We start from the raw sequence: 9,824 nt of genomic DNA on the forward strand, positions 1-9,824 counted from the left end.
CGGTAATTAATAAGGGCGACCCGGGCCCCTTGGGCTATCGCCGTGTTATCGGTTCGTACGATCTTGCACGTCACGTACAGCAGGGTGTTGTTCAGATCGTAGTAGTGTTCGCCGCTAGCCGCTATAAAAAATTCAAGCGGCACTGTGTCGGATAACGCCGCTAAAGGCTGAACTTCGACGTATAGACTTTTCTCTACGCTAGTTTGTGTCGGGGGCACGTCAAAAAGATCCAGCTCTGATTTTGCGCATTCTACGGACTCGGTGTGTATGAAAGACATGTTGTTTAAAAAATATCACCAGCACCGCGCTTCGGTTCTCTCTTCTTCTTCTTTAAGCTGCGGCGTCTCCTGCTTTTATTTAAAAAAGGCATGCCCCAAGGCGGAAACGCTATCGTGCGCTTCCGTTTTCTTTTAGACACGCCTTTTCTTGTATATATTATTCCTGAACCATCTTGTTTGGATTGGTTCGCCTTGTGTATTTTATTCACCACCGCTGTTGTGGCGTGTCCAATAACGTCTTTCGCGATATTGCGCACCGCGGTCTTCACGTGCGGTTTAGCTAACTCTAGACCTCTCCGGAAAAGAGGCACCGCTTTTCTGAAAAGGCTTTGAAAAATACCGCCTAAACCGCAGCCGTACATGTAAGCGCTGCCGTGAAAACCGTGTAATCCGTTACCGGCTTGCGCTTTATAATATTGCGCGTACAGCGCCAGATCGCCATCATTTTTAACAGCAACCATTCTGCCTGGTTAATAAACATCGTTTTTGCGTCGTCTAAAGTGTAGTTTTACGTTCGCTTTCCCAAACTTCAATGCTATGTTCTCATTCTGGTCGTTCTTTATCTCTACGGTAATCGTGTCAAAATGCGCTTTGTACAAAGGTACGTAATCTGGCTTCTCGTATCGAATTGTGACCATTTCGTTGTTACACCCCTTAATTTCAACCGTGCGTAGCAATGGGACATAACTATCACCGACCCTCTGGTGTTCGATAATGTCTGTGTACACGTACAACGTATATTGTCCTCCGTCGATGTCGGCGCATGGCTTTAAAAACATAGTTTTAGGTTGTAAACCCAGTGTTCTTGTCAGCTTAGCGCCTGCTGTGATCTGGTAGAAGGGCTTATTGTCGAAGGATACGCTGCGTTCGAGCGGATCGTACCATAGTTCTAACCCTTCCTCCAGTTTATGTCGCGCAATTTCTGCATTGATTACCACAAGTAGCGCCTCGTTTGTTTCATAAAAACCGGGTTTAATGCACACCCTCGTGATATCCAAGCGCTGGCTATCCCACTTTGTTATTTGCAACACACAATCGTGTATATCCAAAGTATTCCAGGTGTGGGGGTATTGTATTTCTGTAAGAGCTACCTCCCATTCGCCGTTTAAGTGTATCGGTTTTGCAAGTTTTGTTTTATAGTTAGAAATCTTATTTTGTGGGAATGTGTCCGCCGAGGCATTGCTGGGTAAGGATATGTAGAACGATCTGTCATCCATTTCTCCTTGTTTAGTAGATGTTGTGTTTTATTTTTCTTTTATCTCCGATGCAGCGACCCAGCTGTTAAATTTTGCGGGGTATCCGCGCCACTTAACCAACGCGTATTTCCGACCGCTGACCGTCTTATTTTTAAAAATCTTTTCCACCTTGTAAGTTCTGTTATAGTTTTTGGGAATGCTTTGAAGTTCTTCGGGGTAAAAACTGCCAGTTATAACTTCACCGTACAGATCCGCCAACGTATAAAGCGGCCTAAGCCCTTTGGTGTTCACAGCCTGTATGACGAATATTTCCTCAGAATAATTCTGTTCATAGCCTTTCTGAAATATATCCTTATATTTGGAGATGCGTACGTGCGCACCGATGGCTAATCGAGGCTGTATTTTATTAGCTTTAAAGTATTCGCCGCACGTCGTCTTAAAAATGCTCAAATCATTAGAGGCGTTCACATCACACGGCGTACACTTAATCGTTCTATGATACGTGTTTTTTTGCTGTATATGAAGTCCTGTAAAATCTATATATCTGTAGGTATTCTGCGCACTGATTCCTGTTTCCCACATTGCAATGCCATCTGTGAGAATTTACATCCCCCAAGCACTGGTGAAATAGAACAAGCATTTTACAATTATTTCAATATTAATCATTTAGAGGTGCTGCTTCTGCACCATCTAAGGGTTATTAAAATGTCCCTATTGCAGTTATGCATTTATCATTTTCTTTTGTAATATTTTGTTCGTAGGCATAGTGGCCTGCTAAATAAAGATGTATTTACTTTTTATAGCTATCACGAAGGTTTAACAACAATACTTTCAATATTAATCATTTAGAGGTGCTGCTTCTGCACCATCTAAAGGTTATTAACATGTCCCTATTGCAGTTATGCATTTATCATTTTCTTTTCTAATATTTTGTTCGTTGGCATAGTGACCTGCTAAATAAAGATGTATTAACTTTTATAGATATCACGAAGGTTTAACAACAATACTGCCTGTTTAAGCATTGAACCCAATATCATTTTATATCAAATCCTATCGCATTTATATACATTTGATTTAAATTTTTATAACAAAACCCTATCAAAAAGATATCGAAAGGGGTGGTAAAGTGGGAGTGCCGGGGGGAGGAGTTAGGGGAGGAGTTGGGGGCGTGGTACCTGTCAAATTAAGTTTGACGAAAAAGTGTTCTCTATCTACTCGGGCCTAAGGCCCGTATTCAATTTGAGGAGAAAAGTCAGAGGTCGGACTTTTCGCCAACATCGCCATTTTGTCTGGGATAAAGTATCAGGCGCGTGCCCGCTTTATCCCAGTATTCAATTAGGCAAAAACGGGACCCGGCGGAAAGGTAAGTATCAAATTCCTGGGAATTTTCAGGAAATCATCCTGGCCCCCCCCTAAAGATGTCCTGACATGGGGGATCACTATGGGTACCGCGATTTGGCCTGCTGAAGGTAATCTGTTTTTTTAAATAGCCACGGCAGGTGCATAAATGTGGCTTTGCTAAAGTGGTGAGGAATAGCTCTTAGCCTTTTTTTGGGTGGGGGAAATAACTATGCCCATCAAATTTGGGGTACACGAAAATGGATGCAAGCATATTTTTAAGTCCCTAAAGTTATTTTTAAAAATTCTTCAAAAATGCACCTGCCGCTATCACCCACAATGAAGAAAACACCTGCCGCATACTTATGGACCCTCCCTGAAAAGGCTGTAGGCTATTTTTTTTCAGCCTGCACCCCTTAACCCCAATTCTGCACTTTTTTTCGCCATGTATTACATGGTAAAAACTTATCCCCGTTTTTTAACAAAGACTTTTCGCACCTGCGAAAAGTCTTTGTAATTGAATATGGGGATAAGTGAAACAGGCGAAAATGACGTCATCAGCGATAAATTATTGCCGATAATGGGTTTTCGCAGACTAATTGAATACGGGCCTATAATGTATGAAACTGATGTTCTCAAACTATTTCATTCTGAATCCACCTACAAAGCTTTGGGTACTAACCCCACTTAGAAAATTAAGAGAGAGCTTGAGATCTTATTGAAAAATAAATACATAAGAATTTTATAGACCAAGTTACCTTTGAGTTCTTAAATGCACTTGATCCACCAATACCAGCACTATATACAGTGCATTACCTAATGTGCACAGAGATATAAAACATCCCCCCTTGAAGCAGAGTTGTCAATAGCTCTTGTGGGCCCGGGTACTGGGGGAGGCGTGCCCAAATCTGGGCGGTGTGGCCACACCCTCTCCATTTTTTTTTTTTATTTTAAATACAGGGACGCGCTCCAGGGGGAAGTGTGGAGGGAATGTGATCAGTGCCATCGCCCCTACCGGTAAAGCTTCTCGGCCCACTACCGCTGGTCACTGTATAGCAGCAGCACATGGGCAGCAAGAGAGAGAGAAAGAAGGAGAGAGACTGGACTGATAGCAATCTTTACAAATAGAGAAATGTCTTACTGAAACCGGGGTCCCAAATATTACAATTTATAGCATCAGTAATTATTTTGTTATGCAGCATATATTCTATTTCTGAGTATGAACATGTGTAATGTTATACTGAAATATAAACAACGCAGTCAGTGAAGAACATGAAGTAAGAGACTGTACAAAGAGTCTAATACGCTGGTCATAAGCCTTTACTGTATATCCCAAAAGGTCCTATAAGTTGCCAACCTTTCAAAATACTTTATAGTTACACTTTGCCCCTAAACAGGTGCATCTGAGCCCTAAACAGGTGTATCTGATCCCTAAACAGGTGCATCTGAGCCCTAAACAGGTGTATCTGATCCCTAAACAGGTGCATCTGAGCCCTAAACATGTGTAATGTTATACTGAAATATAAACAATGCAGTCAGTGAAGAACATGGAGTAAGAGACTGTACAAAGAGTCTAATACGCTGGTCATAAGCCTTTACTGTATATCCCAAAAGGTCCTATAAGTTGCCAACCCTTCAAAATACTTTATAGTTACACTTTGCCCCTAAACAGGTGCATCTGAGCCCTAAACAGGTGTATCTGATCCCTAAACAGGTGCATCTGAGCCCTAAACAGGTGTATCTGATCCCTAAACAGGTGCATCTGAGCCCTAAACAGGTGTATCTGATCCCTAAACAGGTGCATCTGAGCCCTAAACAGGAGTATTGAGCCCTAAACAGGTGCATTGAGCCCTAAACAGGAGTATTGAGCCCTAAACAGGTGCATCTGAGCCCTAAACAGGTGTATTGAGCCCTAAACAGGTGCATCTGAGCCCTAAACAGGTGTATTGAGCCATAAACAGGTGCATCTGAGCCCTAAACAGGTGCATCTGAGCCCTAAACAGGAGTATTGAGCCCTAAACAGGTGCATTGAGCCCTAAACAGGAGTATTGAGCCCTAAACAGGTGCACTGAGCCCTAAACAGGAGTATTGAGCCCTAAACAGGTGCATATGAGCCCTAAACAGGTGTATTGAGCCCTAAACAGGTGCATCTGAGCCCTAAACAGGTGCATCTGAGCCCTAAACAGGAGTATTGAGCCCTAAACAGGTGCATTGAGCCCTAAACAGGAGTATGAGCCCTAAACAGGTGCACTGAGCCCTAAACAGGAGTATTGAGCCCTAAACAGGTGCATCTGAACCCTAAACAGGTGTAATGAGCCCTAAACAGGTGCATTTGAGCCCTAAACAGGTGTATCTGATCCCTAAACGGGTGCATCTGAGCCCTAAACAGGAATATTGAGCCCTAAACAGGTGCATTGAGCCCTAAACAGGAGTATTGAGTCCTAAACAGGTGCATCTGAGCCCTAAACAGGTGTATTGAGCCCTAAACAGGTGCATCTGAGCCCTAAACAGGTGTATTGAGCCCTAAACAGGTGCATCTGAGCCCTAAACATGTGTATCTGAGCCCTAAACAGGTGTATCTGATCCCTAAACAGGTGCATCTGAGCCCTAAACAGGAGTATTGAGCCCTAAACAGGTGCATTGAGCCCTAAACAGGAGTATTGAGCCCTAAACAGGTGCATCTGAGCCCTAAACAAGTGTATTGAGCCCTAAACAGGTGCATCTGAGCCCTAAACAGGTGTATTGAGCCCTAAACAGGTGCATCTGAGCCCTAAACATGTGTATCTGAGCCCTAAACAGGTGTATCTGATCCCTAAACAGGTGCATCTGAGCCCTAAACAGGAGTATTGAGCCCTAAACAGGTGCATTGAGCCCTAAACAGGAGTATTGAGCCATAAACAGGTGCACTGAGCCCTAAACAGGAGTATTGAGCCCTAAACAGGTGCATCTGAGCCCTAAACAGGTGTATTGAGCCCTAAACAGGTGCATCTGAGCCCTAAACAGGTGTATTGAGCCCTAAACAGGTGCATCTGAGCCCTAAACAGGTGTATTGAGCCCTAAACAGGTGCATCTGAGCCCTAAACATGTGTATCTGAGCCCTAAACAGGTGTATCTGATCCCTAAACAGGTGCATTAGAGCCCTAAACAGGAGTATTGAGCCCTAACAGGTGCATTGAGCCCTAAACAGGTGCATCTGAGCCCTAAACAGGTGTACTGAGCACTAAACAAGTGCATCTGAGCCCTAAACAGGTGTATTGAGCCCTAAACAAGTGCATCTGAGCCCTAAACAGGTGTATTGAGCCCTAAACAGGTGCATCTGAGCAATAAACATGTGTATCTGAGCCCTAAACAGGTGTATCTGAGCCCTAAACAGGTGTATCTGATCCCTAAACAGATGCATCTGAGCCCTAAACAGGTGTATTGAGCCCTAAACAGGCGTACTGAGCCCTAAACAGGTGTATTGAGCCCTAAACAGGTGCATCTGAGCTCTAAACAGGTGTATTGAGCCCTAAACAGGTGCATCTGAGCCCTAAACAGGAGTATTGAGCCCTAAACAGGTGCATCTGAGCCCTAAACAGGTGTATTGAGCCCTAAACAAGTGCATCTGAGCCCTAAACAGGTGTATTGAGCCCTAAACAGGTGCATCTGAGCCCTAAACAGGTGCATCTGAGCTCGAAACAGGTGTAATGAGCCCTAAACAGGTGCATCTGAGCCCTAAACAGGTGTATTGAGCCCTAAACAGGTGTATTGAGCCCAGTGGCATAACTAGGGTATTTTGAGCCCAGGGCAAATTTGAAAAGGGAGACCCCCCCCGCCTTCGGCGCGCGCAGAAAAAAATGGGCGTGGTCACTTAAAAATGGGGCGTGTCAACATGACACACCCCTTTATTTTCACGCTCAACATTCCTATCCATATGCACCTTAACCCCAGTAGTGCCCCTTATACAGTACCCCCAGTATGCAGTTGTGGTCCCTCTTACGCAGGCCCATACTAGTGCCCATTATACAGTATCCCCAGCAGTGGTCCCCCTTATACAGCCCCCAATTAGTTCCCCTTATTCAGTGCCCCCAGTTTTGGTCCCTCCAAATGCAGTGCCCCATGTAGTGTTCCCCCTTATGCAGTGCCCCAGTAGCAGTCCCCACAATGCAGTGTGCCCAGTAGTGGTATCCCCTTATGCAGTGCCCTTTATATAGTGCCCCCAGTAGTAGTCCCCCCCTATGCAGTGCCCTTTATATAGTGCCCCCAGCAGTAGTCCCCCCCCATGCAGTTTTCCCAGTAGTGGTCCCCCTTAGGCAGGCACCCAGTAGTGATCCCCCCCTATCTAGTGCCCCCTGTAGTGGTCCCCCCAGTGCAGTGCCCCTAGCAGTAAGCCCCTTATATAGTGCCCCTAGCAGTAGTCCCCCCCCATGCAGTGCCCCCAGTAGTGGTCCCCCTGATGCAGGCCCCCAGTAGTGATCCCCCCTATCCAGTGCCCCCTGTAGTGGTCCTTCCTATTATTGCCCCCAGTAGTGGTCCCCCCAGTGCAGTGCCCCTAGTAGTAGGCCCCTTTTATAATGCCCCCAGTAGTAGTTCCCCTCCCACAAGTAGTAGTCCCCAGTAGAGGTTCCCCCTCCCGATTAAGTGCCCCCAGTAGTAGCCCCCCCCAGTAGAGGTCCTCCCAGTAATGGTGCCCCCAGTAGTAGCCCCCACCCCCAGAAGAGGTCCCCCCAGTAGTAGCCACACCCCCCCCCCCGTTGTGCCCCCGGTAGTGCAGACAGGTTTCAAAAATATATATACAAATATACTTACCTGAATCCACGCTGCTGCTCCGGACCGCGACACCGCTTCCACCGACGACGACCGCCAGTCCTCCCGGGCTGGCGCGCTCAGCATTATGGGAGAGACGTCATGATGTCATGACGTCTGTCCCATTACCCATTGCAGGAGCCGGACGGAAGCCCGGCTCTTGCAGTGGGTGCTGCAGCAGTCAATGAGAGTCTATCTGAATTTCATTGGCTATTGTTTAACACACGCATCGCCGCCAGCGCTGGCGGCGATGCATGTGTTATGCACAGCCTGAGCCTGCCTCCTGGCACTATTTGGCAAGCTCTCAGGGGGAGGGAACGGGCTCAGCTGTGCAGCACAGGACCGACGCTGGAAGCCTAGCGCCAGTCCTGTGCAAATGTGTAGCGCTGACCGCACTCACTGCGGTCGGCGCTACACTGGCTAACTAGGGCGGGCCGGACCGTGGCCAGCGGTGCCCCACCGCGCCGCCAGTCCCACGGCGCCCAGGGCACACACCCTGCTCGACCCCCCCTAGTTACGCCACTGATTGAGCCCAAAACAGGTGCATCTGAGCCCTAAATAGGTGCATCTGGGCCCTAAACAGGTGTATTGAGCCCTGAACAGGTGCATCTGAACCCTAAACAGGTGTATTGTGCTCTAAACAGGTGTATTGAGCCATAAACAGGTGTATTGAGCCCTAAACATGTGCATCTGAGCCCTAAACAGGTGCATCTGAGCCCTAAACAGGTGTATTGAGCCCTAAACATGTGCATCTGAGCCCTAAACAGGTGCATCTGAGCCCTAAACATGTGCATCTGAGCCCTAAACAGGTGTATTGAGCCCTAAACAGGTGTATTGAGCCCTAAACAGGTGCATTGAGCCCTAAACAGGTGTATTGAGCCCTAAACAGGTGCATTGAGCCCTAAACATGTGTTTTGAGCCCTAAACAGGTGTATTGAGCCCTAAACAGGTGCATCTGAGCCCTAAACAGGTGCATTGAGCCCTAAACATGTGTTTTGAGCCCTAAACAGGTGCATCTGAGCCCTAAACAGGTGCATCTGAGCCCTAAACAGGTGTATTGAGCCAGGCTGTGGAGGGTCCAGGAGACTGCTGCTACTGAGCATAATTAGGATATTTTTATTGTTCTTTAAATTTTTCAATGCCAAACCCTCTTTCTTTGTTACATTCCATACAATTTGGGATTATGTTTTATGTGAACCAATTCCTTGCACACCGTCCTCTTTAATGTGTATTTTTGGGGGGAAAAAACTGGAAGCAAATAACAATGAGTCTCTGGCTATAATTCTGTGTGTTAGTAATATAGTGAATTGTTGTTTTTCATATGGCCGAGAAATCTGAGGATAATATACATTCACATTAGGGGGGGGGGGGTATATTTACTAAAGTGGTTCCTATGAGAATATTATACCTGTGGCAAAGTTTTAAGATATTTTAACATTGTATTTGCATAGACTTAATAATTAATAATATAAAAGGAATATCTTTCACTGACATTTTTATGGTAATATGTGGGCAGTTCCCCATGACACACAGCAGTAAAATATTATTAAGGAGCTTTAACATTCAGCCTCAAAGAACCCAACTCAGTCTTGGGAAAGATCAGCTGTTGAGTGAAACGCGTTGACTGACTAGAACCAGTGCAGCAGAGTCTCCTGCCGAGAGGGGCAGATTATACACAGCATCGGATGCAGATCATGCTAACATCGACTCCCTGTGTGAGTCTATGGGAATTGAACCCAAGACATCAGTGCTGCAAGGCTGTAATGCTAACCACTACACCATCTGCGCTGCCCATATATATGTCATCCTGTACGCAGTATATTATTTTTTTATGTTTTGTCTTTTAAATAAAAAATGTAATACACTAGGACAGCAGTCTGTTCTGCCATTTTCTCCCTTTCCCTGAGGTTGGACACTGAAATCGTGTGAAAGAGGAGGTGATTTTATTAATGATGCAAACGAACTGACCAAGTTGTTGAAATCAGTGACAAAGGGATCTACTTAATAAACAAAAATATGGCTTTCCCCCAGCATTTTATCTGCCTCTTCAGTCTTGTGCATTAATGTGCAGAAATGTGTTTGATAAATACACAATAGAGGAATAAAATGTCTCAGCGTCGCCATCTCCTGGTCACAGTTAGTATGTCCCAGCCAAGCCTCAGCTGTGACATCCAGTTCTATCACAACCTGAAGAGATTCAGACATATTACTGCACCCAGACTATAAT

The sequence above is a fragment of the Taudactylus pleione genome, unplaced genomic scaffold, assembly GCF_031769625.1.
Source record: "Taudactylus pleione unplaced genomic scaffold, aTauple2 ptg000061l, whole genome shotgun sequence".
In the NCBI taxonomy this organism is placed as follows: Eukaryota; Metazoa; Chordata; class Amphibia; order Anura; family Myobatrachidae; genus Taudactylus; species Taudactylus pleione.